Genomic DNA, 15973 nt, shown 5'->3' with positions numbered 1-15973 from the left:
TTCAGCGCTTGAGCGCCGCACGACATCTAGCGGTCGCGGGAAGAAGGGCAAAATAACACAACATATGGCACTGCCAGTTTGGGGCGGGCGATAGTCTAGAGGAGACTCGGAACACTTGACTTCCGCAAATTTTGTGCGCAGAGCAACTCTCTCTATCTCACTCTCGCAGAGTTTTGGATATGTCGGCTTTGACATCCTCGCCACCGTGCGTGTGTTCGTGAGATGCTACCAGCGTATACATACACGTATAGGATAGAGAGATTAGAGCTAGAGAGTTCTATAACTAACTCTTCGGAACTTCTTTCGTAACAAGTCGAATCAAAGGGAACAATGAGAGGAAGAAAGAAAACACAGAAAGTCTCTCCGCGAGTTGTGACGAGACGCTCGGCGCAATCTGACAGTCATCAGCCAAGTCATTAAATCGGTGAAACCAAGTATAAAAGAAAGTCGCAGATATCCCAGTCGTCGTACTCGCCTAGCTATAGGAAACGCAAAATAACAAACACGATAGAGTATCGAATTCATTTCTAACCTGATTCTGCTGGTCGTTCTGCACAATGTCGACTCTCATTTAATACCATAACGTTTAGATGCCCGCTTCCTCAAAAAGTTGATTCTATATTTCGTGCAGAAAATTCGACCCACCGCAGTATCGGGTTGCTGATGGCAACCGAGGCGACTCAAAAATCGGCGCTACACACGAGTTGTTTATTGCTCAATCGACTGGGGCTCCTTTTTTAAGCAACTGTGAATCAAATTCGACTGCGAAGGCGAAGCAAAAGTAACCCCACCCTGCCACACTTGCAACCCGAGCGAGTAGAAAATGCGATTGTCACATATCACGTCTAAAGTGTAGGGTAGATCAACCGAAAAGTTGCCGATGCTCCAAACGGGGTGGAAAAGCAGCGCTCACAGCGCGCGTGCTGTGCATTCTTCGCTTCATAACTCGGTGAAATTCTGCAGGAACGACATTCCCAGTCAATCGGTACATAATAAAGTACGTGTGTGCGCGTCTGCCACGCACTGCGACTCGAATGTCAAACCAGCAAAGCGCATCCTGTTATCAAGGAGTAAACAAAACGTCCGCGGTCTAGTCCAACAAAAAACCACGACTGCTGGACATACACTGTGTGTCCAGCAGCAGACTTATTTGCTTAAATGTGTGTTACATGTGTTGTTTTTCGTATGAGAAATGGAGAAGGAAAATAACAATCACGACGTTTTCTAGCCTTGGCAAAACAGCTTTTGAATTGTTCACTCGAGCAATCACTGATCCTCTTGTCATATTCTTAGCATGAAAGCTCTTGATTATCTCTCTCCATCTCCAGTCTTCTTTTTACAGGATTGCCAACATCGGATCATATCTCTTTTTTTTTGTCTAGACTATAGTTTTTTGGGCTGGTTTCCACCGAGTTAATAAAACAAGAGAGAAAAATATAACGGAGAAATAAAATAAAAAGGTTTCCCGGTGAAAAAGAATCGAAACGAATGACGCTGGTTCACTACTACTCTAACGGCCGCTGTCCTTTTTCTGCTTTCCACGTGATGTGGCAGTTGGCTGGCAAAGACTTTATACTCGACTTGGGAAAACTATTTTCAATCAACTGGCCAGATGTTGTAAGTGAATACAAAAGTTGCGACGGGCGAAACAAAAAGAAAGATGGGGGGAAAACGGACGGTACGTAAGGAAATACGACTTAACAGATCAGATGAAAAGAGAAACTTACCGGCACCTGCGATAGCTTCTTGATGGAACCGTCACAGTAGGGATAACGGGCGGGTAACTGGGCGCTGAAATCCACCTGCATCAGCTTGACGCGAACGAATTTGGGCATTTTCCCAATCTGGAAATCGAACATTTGAGAGAGAAAAAAAACAAGAATGATTATTTGATAACAGAATGCGCTAGAATATCAATCAACTGTTCTTCGAAAACAGATGTCAGCAGGAAAGCAAATAAGGGAAAATCGAATTAGGGAAAAGCGGAATCCGATAAAATAAATATAAATTCACTGTATTACTATAATAAAATTTTATTTTTTAGGAAAATAATTGACTTCTTCAAGGTAAAAACAGGCTTGGAATACGACATCCATGTTGTACAGGAAGTAGGGATATCCGGATCTATATTGGCAAGATTGTCGGATTGCCACGTGCATTTGAACGACGGGGGCATTAACAGCCATGTGACAGGATGCAACATAGCAAACATCTTTTACTTTTACAATGGATACAAAAATGCAATGTTTGGCTATATGTCGAACTCACCTGGAGATTTGAATGGTAAAATTTCAAATCACGTGAGTACCACATTTTAACCAAATTTTTCATTTCATTTTTTCAATGTCACTTTTTTAATTTAGGTTCACAATTTGCAACAACTACGCGATGGAGAAATTGAACCGGGCCGTGTTATTTTCATGGCTTCCGGTGTTGAAATTGTATTCATGAACAAATATGGTACTGGAGTCAATCAAGATTTCGCTATGTGTACTGGTGAGGAATTGTTCGAAATAGGGAAACAGTATAATCCGAAGAATTCCCCACAATTTCCGATTTCTACGGAACCAAACGTATATGGATACGTCTACGGAATGTGTGAAGGTAAGTGATTTTACAATTTAAAGAAAAACCTGACTTAATTCAAATTCCCCAATAGAAGCGACTGCACGCCTGGTCCGTCATATTGACTATCGTAAAAGTCAAGTCAACATACCTGGACCTGGCCCTGCCCCTGGTGAGGAGACGGAAGAAGATGATGAAGAAGGAGAGAAGATGGAAGAAGATGATGAAGAAGGAGAGGGCATGGAAGAAAGTGATGAAGAAGGAGAGGAGATGGAAGAAAGTGATGAAGAAGGAGAGGAGAAGGCAGAAGAAGAAAATGAGGGAGAGGAGATGGAAGAATATTATGAGGGAGAGGAGATCGAAGAAGAGTACGATGAGGGAGAGGAAATATAATTAAGATGGAGTCATTGTAATCCGGTCATGTCATTCCGTCATGTAATCCATGTCATTCCGTCTTGTCATTCCGTTCAATGCCATTTCGTTCCATGGGAAAATACATTGGACTTGATGCCATTTTTTTTAAATCCCACCCACATTCTAAACGCCTTAGTTGGATATTAAAAAACGCAACGATTTCTGCGTCCATTAATTATGAAATTTAATTATTTATTAGTGGCGCAATATAGTTCGAGAGAAAAAATAAGAACTCGGGTAGCGTGTGAAAAGAACGGCACGCTGCGACATTGAGCTACCCTACCCTACCCTACGACCATGCAAGTTTTGTTCTTCCGTTTCGTTAAGACTGTCCGCCGTCTAATAAAGGAAAATGGCGGCCTAAATTTTTTCATTATCTAGCCAAACATTCAATTTCTTAATTGTAAGGTGTTCTGGGTGCCTTTCCCGAGTCACACGCAACGGTGGCCGTGGTCTGGCAGGTGCTGCGCACATCATCCTTGCATACACACAACAAATCACACATACACACACCTGTGACAACGCGTCACGCACGTATCCATTTTCCAATGTTTCCCTAACCACCAACTATTTTTTTACGACTTTGAAATAATTTTTTTGTTTTATTCTTCTACCCTCCCCGATAAAAAATTCCGATGAGAAATCAAAACCCCAAAACGAAATAATAACATAATTCCACAAACTTACCCATGGACTATCGAATTATCGTGTGGCGCCGGTGCCGGACCGGCCGGTGGTCTTGTAGTTTGTGTATTTGCACGACGTCGGGTCCGTGGCCGACGTCGACGTCGTGGCGCTAGGAAATTGCCTGGCAGATGAGGATCCGTTGTGCTGCTGTTGTTCGGGTTCGCCAATCAATTTGCGACCGGACAAGATTGGCGAAGTGATACTGCGCCTGTTATCCAACGGCTTCTGGTGAGTCATGGCTTGTTCCAGCCTCTGTCTGGTATTGTGGGCCAGCTCTTGAGACTCCTTGAGCTGGGCCCGCATCTTGGCCATTTCCTGGCAGCGTTGACTCTGCTCGTTTTGGGCTTCCAGGTACACCATTTCTATCCGTAACATGACATAGTTCAAGTTTGGTGTGTCTTTCTTTCTATATGTATCAGTTCTACCTAGTGGGAGGCGGATGACGGCGGATCCAATGTGACACAAGCGTTCAAGGAGTCGAAGATTATATTAACTGGTTCTATTTGGCCTCGACGGGTCGGATTTGCGGCTAGAAAGGCTATTGAAGTGAAGTGATCCTGGCAAATTAAGATTTTCATACATCCCATAGGGCGTGAAATAGCGGAAAATTATTAGAAGCGATCTAGTACGCTGCACAAATAAAAGCTGCCATTAAATCTACGAATTGTAGTTTTTTTACCCCGGATCAATTTTTCTAATCTTTTAGAATCCCTCCAAACACGCTAGGATTCCGTGTGAGAGTGAAGTGTGAAGTGTAAAACACACTGCAGACGATGGTCATCGGAATAATTCCTCGTTTCGTAACGACGTCCCTCAATCAGACGCTCAGCAGTAAAGAGGTCCTTTGTCAATTACCGAAGTCCATCAATTTACAGACGTTCAACATGGAACAGGTTATCGTTTTTTAACGCCATCCTTCCGATACTGTCAAGGGATAAATTTTTTAAATGCGGTCTATTTTTATGTATATTAACTATCCTGTTTTATAAAGCCTACAATGGCCGTCCCGTCACCAGACGACGCTTTTTAGCTTAACATGACTCTAGATGGTTACGACTTGTATGGCGCAACAGCACTGCAGTGTGCCAAAATCATTAAGCCGTGAGAGGCTGTTCGTACTTTCAACCTCGTTGCTTCTGCTCATTCAACCCCTTGACACTCACAATCACAAGCTTTACTAGTTTACATGTTAAACGAATTTGCCGCTCCTCACCAGGCCAACCTGCATTTTCTCTTTTCTGTTGCTTTTATGATCTTAACAATTGATTTTGATTTGTATGATTGACAAGTTTCTTGCCGTCGTTAGCTGAGTTTCTATTTGTAGCCTACCCAAAAAATAAAATCAAGGAAAAAATTTCGCGCTTTGGCCTGACGTAAGAGATTTACATATTACAACCGATAATATGAAATAATTTGTTATCAGAATTTCCTCTTTTAAAAATATCGCATAGAAATTGATTAAAACTGGATGACATCAATATAGCGGTGTAAAAGTACAGGAAAAATACAATAACCTTCCAAGAAGAAAACAAGAAGTACAAATAAATTTTCAGGACACCAAAAATAAATAAATAAATAAATACAAAGCCCTGGAAGATCTACGAGGCCTTCCACGATGCGGCAAAAGACAGGTAATTTTTCTTAAACATATCAGAGAAAATGGGGCTTGCTAGCGTGGCTTAAACCTTAAAGTATTTCTCGTTGTTTTTCGAACACCACTAACTTGTGTTAACTTTCACTTATGTTTCTACAACACAATTATGCAATTAATTTTTATAACAAAGTATTTCCTAAATAGGATCAGAACGATGTTGTTCAAATTGAAGATTGAGACGACCCTGAAATGGAAAGAAGAACTTTGAAATAAAGAAGGAAAATAAAAACTGAAGATTACTTCGAGGAAGCAATGGTGCGAAGAGAAAGAGAGAGTGCAAAGAGAAGAAACGGTAGGATCAAGAAGAAGAACGCTATAAAGAATAGAAAGCTAAGAAAGAAGAACTTTTTCGTTTTGTAAAAGAATTCAAATTCAGTTGCGTAAGAAAGGTAATTCAAGCTGAGAAAATGCACTCCATTTAGCTGCTATAGCAGCTTCACTTATTGCTAATAGTTAAACGCCAAAATCCAAGTACTTCTGTGCTATAGATTTTCTCCTAATGATGATAAATGACTTGTTGACTTCATCTTAGTTTGTTTAAACGTCGTGAAATGCTGTTTAGTTTCATTATCATTATTCCATCCCATTATTTCCTGTTCCTTTGATTCTGGTTTTATACTATATTTAAATACTAAACTTTAGACTTAATTGCAATTAAGTGCAATTAAATAATTTTTTTTACGAAAGAGTTTCACAAATTAAAGAAAATACTGATTAATGAAATAAGAAAATGATACTTCACTTTAATATACAGCTATATTAATATGAGTCGTCGCTATTATCTACGGCATGGACCTTTTCATGAAGTTGATAGAAGGTGTTCTCCTAGAGAACATTAAGGCCAATTCATTTTTCAATTAATAGAAATCAAAGTTTTATTATGAAAGTTTAAAACTATCACATTCCATCCTAACTGGATTTCAAAATAAAATCTTTAAAGAAGAATTTTTCTATTGCCTTCTTCCTAAAATTTCTTGTAGGCGAGAAAGCCCGCTGTGTGGCCGTGATAAAAGATTTTTAAATGTGTTTTCTTCAATTCCTTGGGTCGTTTACTAGCGTCTTATGCCAGACTCATACAATGCCGGGCCAATTCATAACATGGAATGACTTGGTGATGAATGTATATTTATTACTTTTTTTTTCCAATTTTGTTTCTGATTTGTCAAAATTACTCTAGCTTGAATTGCGTGATTTCAGAGACCTGTTCTACGTCGGGCGAACAAGACTTTTACAAAAAGTCAGCACCTCAAAGTAACACTTTTTTTTATTCTTGCGCGATGTCTCCGCCATCTTTCGCAAATGGTTGAGTGGCAAATTTACAGCTATATCACACTGTCTCATCCCCGTGATAATAAGCCAAATATCTCAGAGGAAAACCAGCGGTTAGAAGAACACTGAAAGATCATACGAACTGGAAGAAATATCATCTTAAGTTCAACTTTCATTTAAAGGACTTGCAACTCTATTGTTGTAAGCGAGACGGGCCGTTGGGCAAACGACGATAATAACCACCAACAAACCCGCTGGAAACACGGAGGTGAATCCCTTGTCTCGCTTGTTGGTTGAGTCTGACTGAAACGTCGACATCCGAGGATTCCGTTCAGTTCAGTTAGCCGACAGCAAGTGACCCTGCGCCGGATAGTACCATAGATGGTGTTGTCGATGACATCTGCAAACTGGAAGCCAACTCCTGGAAGAAGGCCGAAACGTTGAAACCAAACGTCTACTTCAACATAACAACTTCGGCCGACGGGGATTACGTAACACCATTAAGCCGAAACGATCAATTTCTTGACGAGACTAACCGACTTTTTTAACGCAGGACAAAAGCCGAGTCGTTAAGGACGAGAAGGTGTACTATTCGGTGGAAATGGCTTACTTTGATAAGTTCTGCAGGATATGGACGAATGCTCGCTGGCGTTGCGATGCCACAGTAAGCTAGACGGCCACTTTCTTTTTTAGCGTTATTTACCCGATCCCGCCATTGACATACCCCATCTTCTCTCTACCCATAGATCAACAACTCCTGACAGCGTCAACTGTGTCACGTTTACAACCGGCACTGAGCGAGACGTCACTGCAGAACTAGGCCGCATTCCCTGGCCCGGACCTTCAAGTGTCCAAAAGGCTACCACAAGCAAAAGAAGTGCCCAAACAACGATCTCCCCCTCTTCCTGACGGCTGGAGCATACCTCCCTTTTTCTGTAGACTGGAACTGCTACCCCATTCCTTACGGCCGGAGCAACTCAACTCGTCTCTGACGACTGGAATGTGTTTTGCGAATAGTGATTTGTGAAGTGACATACCTTTATGGATTACCTTATTAGTTGGGTACATACACACTTTAAATTCTAAGCATTATTCTATTTTTCATATTCTATTTTGAAATTGGTGAACAAATGTAAGTAATGCCCTTTATTTTTGACATAATGGAGTGAAGGCGTAATTATTACATGTAGCTTTATAAATAGACGCCACGATAGGAATTACTTGTGTATTTAATATAAAATGTAAAACAATCGTTCCATTTTTATACTGTACTTATTCTCTTAATTTTCAGGTGCTTCCAACCCAAGCCAAATTGATCTGAACTTGACTGCTCAATGGAAAGAACCCCCAAATATTCGTCGTGTCTAGAAAATTACTGCTAATAATGATGCTAACCCTGACGTGGAAGTCCTTGGTAGAACTCCAGAAATAACAACTTTCATCTCTTTAATTTTTTTTTCTCTTTAATTTTTATAACTTTATTCTAGGTGGGGCCAAGAAAAACCATGCTTCATTTATTGGCTTTTGGCTGAAGGCACAATGGAGGCAAAAATATACGATCGCCACTGATAAATATACTTCTCCTCAAGCTGGGTGCTATGTAGCAGACAGAAGTCTCTTCTTCTGCGTTCTTCTCTGACAGCGTGCAACCTGATTGTTCAGCAGCATATAATTAGATTTGTGAATTTTCTTCTTTTTGTTATGTGTTCTATTGTGTGTTCTGTGACAAGGTAATTATCAATCATGTACACCAATTATATTGTGCAATTGCAATTGTGTGCCATTATGTATTCCTTGTATTAGGATGTAAAAGAAGCCTCGCACCACAGAAATATAAGTTATTTCCTTGTTCATTAACACATACACAATATTTTTACTTACACAGTAAGGTGAACGACCACTAAGAGTTAGCGTTCTCTACCCGATCCCGCCATTGACATACCCCATTTGCTCTCCACCCTTAGATCAACTTCTGACTGCGTAAAATGTGTCACCGTTGAGGGTCGGCACTGAGAGAGATGCCGACACAGAACCAGGCCACATTCCCTGTCCCGGAAATGTGGCCTTCAAGTGTTAGAAAGGCAACCACAAGCAGAGGAAGTGAAAAACCACTATGTCTTGTGGCACAGCGTCTTTCACTCGCTGACCAAAAATTATATTGAATTGGCTCGGTGATGGTGCTCGAAAGATAACCGAACCCATTGCTGACGGCTGGGTCTACTACCCCCGCAGAGGCGCTCCGGCCAGATTATTTTGATTATACTATGTGCCAGTATACTATCGTCCGTGTACTGTGTGTAATGTGTTTGGTAAATAGTGATTTGTGAAGTGACATATCTTTATGAATTACCTGTTAACTGGGATACATACATACGTTACATTGTGAGCATTACTCTTTTTTTCATTTTGTATTTCAATTGGTGGACCAATGAAACTAATTCCCTTTATTTTTTACATGACGGGCGCGTGATTATTATACGTAGCTGTATGAATAGACGCCATAATAGGAATTACTTGTATGTGTAACATATACAATAGGTAAAAACATTTCTAAATAAAACCATCTTTTCTTCATAATCATCCATATTTTTATAACTTATTCTAGTATTAATTTCAGGGGCCGCCAAAACAAGCAAAATTTTTATTTTTTAGAAGACAGTTTGTTGTTGTTTTTTGAGGGGGGGGGGTAGAGCCTTCTAGAGTGTGTCGTATTTCTTTCTTCTTTTTTTATGTGCTGTGTGTAATGTTGTGCACGGTGAGTGTTAAGGCTCTTTATGCTCGCCATTAGGAGCTTCTCCTAGTTGGTCAGGTACCTGCACACTTCATACTGTCTAAAAATGCGAGTTGTGGGTACTAAATTTACTTAACAAACTAAATTTGCATATCCGTCCCTTCACAAAACTACAAAACAATCCTTAAAAATTTTGGTGCCGACAGTGCAATAGACTTGACCCTCTCTGACGCTCCTATCACAGGAAAGGCAAAAGGAAAACACTGCAAAATATGATTGAAACTCTGCCGTAGTGAGTGTCGTTAGTTCTGCTCAGTCTGCTGCCCCTCAACGAGTTTGGGAAGGAAACAATGTGGGTGAAAGAAAATAATTTAATTAAAAGTGGAATGATTCAGATAATTAAACTTTACAATCAATAATTTAATAACGTTTCAAAAGAACTTTATACATTTAAAAACTAATTTTATTCCCCTTAAAGAGCTACAAACCCAAAAATGTCCTTTAACATAGCAGAATTAACTTAACAACAGTTTCCATCATTATAAATTCTTAACCAATGCTGGTCTGTCTTTAATATATTTAAAAGATTTAAATAATTGAAAATTCAACTAAATTTGTATATCCGTCCCTCAACTAAACTACAAAAAATTTCCGAGTGTAAGTGACAAAGATTCACAGAAATAATCGGTTTGGAAACTTCGCTCGATTAATGTGTCCTAACATAAGTATGTAACTATGTATTATAAACTTTCCAAAAGGATTCTTAGTCAAGAAACGTGAGCTCTTTTCCCGACCATTGCTTGAAATCAAGTGAGGCTTATTGCACAAAAATATACAGTATTGCCAATTATAACTTGAAATTCCCGAAGGTATTCTAGTCAAAGTCGAACTGGGCTCAGTTTCAAAACGCCACCGCTGCAATTCAAACTGCAAAATAAAATTCATATTCAGAAAACGACACTAAACATTAACGCAAAGTTTACGTAAATGTGACATCAATCATAAAAAATTTTTTATGAAGCAGATTAAACAAATAAATCACATTTTACGAATATATATACAAATAGCTGTAATTTTACACAGCGATTCAAAATTGAACGGGGGCTCAGTTTCGAAACGCCACCGCTGCAGTTCAAATTCAGAAAACTACAATAAACATTAACACTAAATTTAAGATAAATGTGATATCAGTCACGCAAATTTTTAGGTGAAGTAGACTAACCAAAGAAATATCTTCAAAATGGACCCCATTTTACGAAGATAAACATACCCAGCTAGCCACGTATTTCCCAATTCATGACCTGGTCGTGACCTGGCAATATAATTGCTCCCGGCTATTTTGGGCACTTTATGGTATTGATTTGGTAGTAAAGATATTTGGCTATTGTGGCCAATTAGCTCCCAATCGTTGCTAAATGGTACTTGATTAAAAATATTATCCCACTTGTGACCAATGGGCTCCCAAAGGTTGCTAAATGGTACTTGATTAAAAATATTATCCCACTTGTGACCAATGGGCTCCCAAAGGTTGCTAAATGGTACTTGATTAAAAATATTAGCCCATTGTGACCAATTTGCTCCCAAATGTTGCTAATTTTTACATAAAAAATATACTGCAATGTAACGATGAAAGTCACGAAACGCTTTATTTTTTACTATTGTAACGGATCATGTTGCACCAGATTTATATTGATTAATGATGTCATGTTGTTCGTATTTCTGAGCTCTGCAGGTGTTCCAAACGTGCTGATTGAACGTTTGGCGTCTTTTGAGGACTCGTATGGAGGATCCATGAGTTCATAGTGCGTGACTTTATTATAATTGCATTTCCGTACACGTGTCATTAAATGTAACCTAACCATTTCTAGAACTGCGTAGTTAGACGTCAACTACGCGGCAATAGAAATGTTTGGGTATAAAAGCTGATGTTTTTAAGTTAGTATTGGCATTGCTATTCCGAGACCAGACCTGAGTTAGTTAGAACTGTCAGTTGAGAATAGCTTATATCAATCCAGTGTTCTTCCCTTTTCTCTTCCTATATTTGGTATGTACTCACTTCCCTTTTAAAACCAATACACCATTTACATTTTGGGGAAATCGCCTCCGGCTTTTTCGTGTTCGTTATAATTTAGTGTAGGGTTCTTTTCGAGAACCTTTACATAATGGTGGCAGCGATTCTCGAACTCGCCCACAATGTTTGATGGTGTACTTGGTATTATTTCTAGATTAGCGAAACATTTTTTTGTGTGTGTGTGATTTTTTATTTCATTTAAATTTTGCGATTGTTTTTTTTTAATTCAGAAATGAATCGTATTTTAAAATCGAAGTCGTTTTCCGTTGTCAATACCCTTCGTAAATTTTCGAAAGTTAAATTTTTCGTCAATTGGTAGAACATTTTTTTTTTTACGATTATTTTCAAATTAAATTGTTTTCTTATTTAGTTTTTGATCTGAATCAGTTCTAAGATTTATTTTATTTTTGATTTGAGTTTGGAAAACCTATTTTTTTAGAATGGTTGGTTTTGGATTGATATCGTTGTTAAATTCCTAAGTTAGCAAGTATTTCTATTCCTGATGAATTCCATAGTGCAAGTTGTTGATAAACCTTCTGATTCGAAACTGCGTGGAAGCCTCGAAATGGTAGAATTAAAACAGCTTGTTGAAAAGCAGAATGAGTCCGGGAACTCTCTGGTTGCGGCCTTGAAAGATGGATCAAAACCGGTAGTTGCTACTGGTACGGAGCAGTCAGAAATGTCTTCATATATTCAAGAACTCTCAAAAGCCGTAGAATTGTTATTAAAAAAAAGTAATGAGGAAACCCATCAGTCAAATAAACATGTTTCTTTCCAACTACCTGGGCAGCAGGGAATGAATCAGTTTGGGTCGTCATATCACCCACCTACCAGCTACAATAGCCAGCAAAACAAACCATTCCATGGCAAGCCAAACTGGCAACCTCGACCGCAGTATCAGCAGGCGAATCAACAGTTTAGGCCACCTTCGTATTCACCAAGCAACCCCCCGTTTTCCCCGAATCAATCAAACTTTCGCCCTCCCAGGTCAGACAAAATTTGCGACTTTTGCAAGCTGAAAGGCCACAGCAAAGACGTTTGTTTCAGATATCAACGTATAATGTTAGAAAATGCACAACCTCCGATTTGTTATATGTGTAGGCAAATCAGACACTTGGCCTACCAGTGTCCGAAATGGTCACAGATTGGTAATTCTAATTTACCAAGGCCTCCACCCAATCAGGGAAACAATTAGGTATCAACTGTTTTCACGGGTCAGTTGATAGCCAGAATCTTGGAATAACCCGACGCATTTCTAGACGACTAACCACGAAGACAAGCAATTTAACTCCTCGCATTCCTCTTATTAGTTTTAACATTTGTTTCCAAGCCCTATTTGATACTGGGGCAGCAAGAAGTGTGATAAGCACGAACTTGCTTAAAAAAATTCCACAGAGAAGTCGGGGGACCTGCAGTAAACCCGATTTTGATTTGTACGACGTGCACGATAAGAAATTAGATACCTTAGGATTGATCGCTTTCCCTACAGCTACTTTTTTTTTCCTCAAGCAGATAAACTACCCAAAGGGTTAGAAATTTTTGATTTTGTGAACACCGTTTCAAAGGATGGCACTTATAACATGTTAATCGTAAATAATTCATTAGAAAGTGTATGTAAACCGAGAGCTACTCACCTAGGGAGTATTAAAGTTGTCGGTAGTCAAAATGGGACAGCGGGAATGGAAGGGATGGGGGGAATGGAAAAACAAGGGGACAAGATGAAACAAGAGAACAATATGAAATAAGAAGACAACAAGAAATAAGTGGACAAGATGAAACAAGGGGACAATACGAAATAAGAAGACAAGATGAAATAAGTGAACAAGATGAAACAAGGGGACAATATGAAATAAGAAGACAAGATGAAATAAGTGGACAAGATGAAACAAGGGGACAATACAAAATAAGAAGACAAGATGAAATAAGTGAACAAGATGAAACAAGGGGACAATATGAAATAAGAAGACAAGATGAAATAAGTGGACAAGATGAAACAAGGGGACAATATGAAATAAGAAGACAACATGAAATAAGTGGACAAGATGAAACAAGGGGACAATACGAAATAAGAAGACAAGATGAAATAAGTGAACAAAATGAAACAAGGGGACAATATGAAATAAGAAGACAAGATGAAATAAGTGGACAAGATGAAACAAGGGGACAATATGAAATAAGAAGACAAGATGAAATAAGTGCACAGGATGAAACAAGGGGACAATATGAAAAAAGGGGACAAGATGAAACAAGGATACAATATGAAACTAGGGGACATAGAGGGACAAGTGAACAGGGTGGGAAGGAAGGAAGGAAGGGAAGGGAAAGTGGGAAAGGTTGAAGTTATAAGTACACCAAAGGGGGTGTATTAGACAGCGTATGTGGTGAAGGATAATCTTTACCAAGCTACAGGGGTGCCATTGGGTTGCGCAATTGGCCTCCTTCGTTACAAGACTAATGAATTATGACCTAAGAGACGTCTTGGGGAAATGTTTATTAGTTTTCTTAGTTAGTGAGTTAGCTAGTTTAGTTTCGTAGTAGTTAGTAAGTCTCGTCTTTTGGTTAGTAGATAGTTTAGTTTTATTAAGCGTAAGTTTATTTTGAAGAAGTTGTCACATATTCAGATATGTTCGATGTCAATATTCGCCATGTATTTGAATAATTAAGAGAAGCAAGTTTACGTTACAAATAAGAAAATACCAACGGCACATACAGTTGCCTAAGCAAATGAAGATCTGAAAGGTATTTCAAGATTGTGTGTGTAGTATGGATAAGGAGGTGTCAAGTGAAGGAATTTATTCTTATTCTTGTTTTCCATTGTTCTAGTGTCATGTTCTTTTCTATTTCTTCTTGATTTTGCCGTCCTTTTAAATTTCACATTATTAATTCTTTCCGTTTCTTTTTACGTCCTTTTCAATTATTTTCCTCATTCATTTTGACTTTACTTTTCTTTTATTTTCCTATCTTTGATACTTAAGTTATCTTTTCAATTTAATTATTTTTTTATTTCCAAGTTAATTTTCCAATTTATTTCGATTTTTCTTCTCTTTTAAGTTTTATTCTCCACCCTTTTCTTATTTTAATTATAATATTCCCATTTATTGTTTAATTCATTTTTCTGTCTTCAAATAGCAACCCAACACAACCAAAGTTATTTTCCTTTATATTTTGATTTTTATTCTCTCTTTTAAATTTTTCCGCTCTTTACATTATAAAGTTATGTTCCCATTTTAGTTCTCACTCCTACATTTTTTTTAAATTTTCGATGTTCGTTCAAGTTTCTTGGTTTGTTTGCCAATTTAATTTTCCATTTGTTTGATTTTTCTTAACTTTTCCGTTTTTTTTTTCTCCTCTTCAATGGCAAAGTTCTTTTCTCATTTATTTTTACACTAAATTCTCTTATATATTTAAGGTTTTTGTCAATTATATGTTATCATTTCTATTTCATTGTTTCCTTCGTTTGATTATCAAGATACTTCCCTATATATTTTTTTTTCTCTCCCATTTTTCTTCTCTTCTCCGTCTTTTTCCCATTTTAATTATTTTTTTATGCTATTTATCTTATTTTAGTTTTTATTTTATTTTCCAGCCTTTCATTTGCAACCTAATCTAACCCAAGTTATTTTTCCAACGTATTTTGATCTTATTCTCTATTTTGAATTATCCGCTCCTCCATTTTTACAGTTATTCTTTTCCTTTTTTGTGGTTATTCTAAATTTTTCCGTTTCGCATGTTCGTTTTCATGAGTCAATTGATTTTTTTCTTCGTTACTTTTCAAGTTTTTTTTCCATTTCCCTTGATTTCTTCTTATCTTTTTCGTTTTATTTTTCCGTCTCTACTTATTTTTTTTTCTGTTTATCGTTTTTTCCCCAATTCCAACCCATTGTTTTGTTTCCATTTTCGTTTTCCGCTGTTTATTGTTGTTTTCGTTTCATGTTGTATCACTGATTATTGTGTGAGAATACTTATGCTACAAGTCATGCTGCTTCCTCGACTCCAAGTCATCGTTCCGGAAGTTTTTGAGGTCACTGTGTGTAATTGCAGTGAGCCTCTACGAACAGGGATCTCCCATCCTAAATTTTTGCAGAGAACGGGTTTAAGTTCTACTGTATTTTATGTGCACGCTGGAACCAACCAAAACACATTATGCGTTTTTCGGCTAGAAAGTGATCGGTCAGCCTAAGTTGGTCGTGATGTGCCTACTAGTGAAAAAAATTCTTCTAGTACTTTCTTCATTTCTCTCCAACTGTTGAAACCAGTTCAGAACAACGACGTTGTCACAAAACATGAAGTTTTAAAGATCAGCTGATTGATTTTTCCAATGATCCAGTGCGAGTGATTGAAACTTTGTGGTGCTATTCGCGATTAGCGATGCACGAAGGGTTAATTTCAACCCCGCAGTACAACGGGTGGCTGGCCACGTCAATGGTTCGCCTACCAAAATGTACAAAACTAACCGCATATTGGAAGACTAATGAAACCCTGTTGTTGCTGTTGCCCTTTCGTGCAAAAGCAAAGGAATTCGATTTCAGTGTTGACCTGTCGGCTTGCGGGCCACAATCAAAATATAAAACTTAACTACCAA

Source organism: Daphnia pulex, chromosome 12 (assembly GCF_021134715.1).
Source record: "Daphnia pulex isolate KAP4 chromosome 12, ASM2113471v1".
Lineage (NCBI taxonomy): Eukaryota > Metazoa > Arthropoda > Branchiopoda > Diplostraca > Daphniidae > Daphnia > Daphnia pulex.
Note: the sequence above shows the minus strand (reverse complement) of the source record.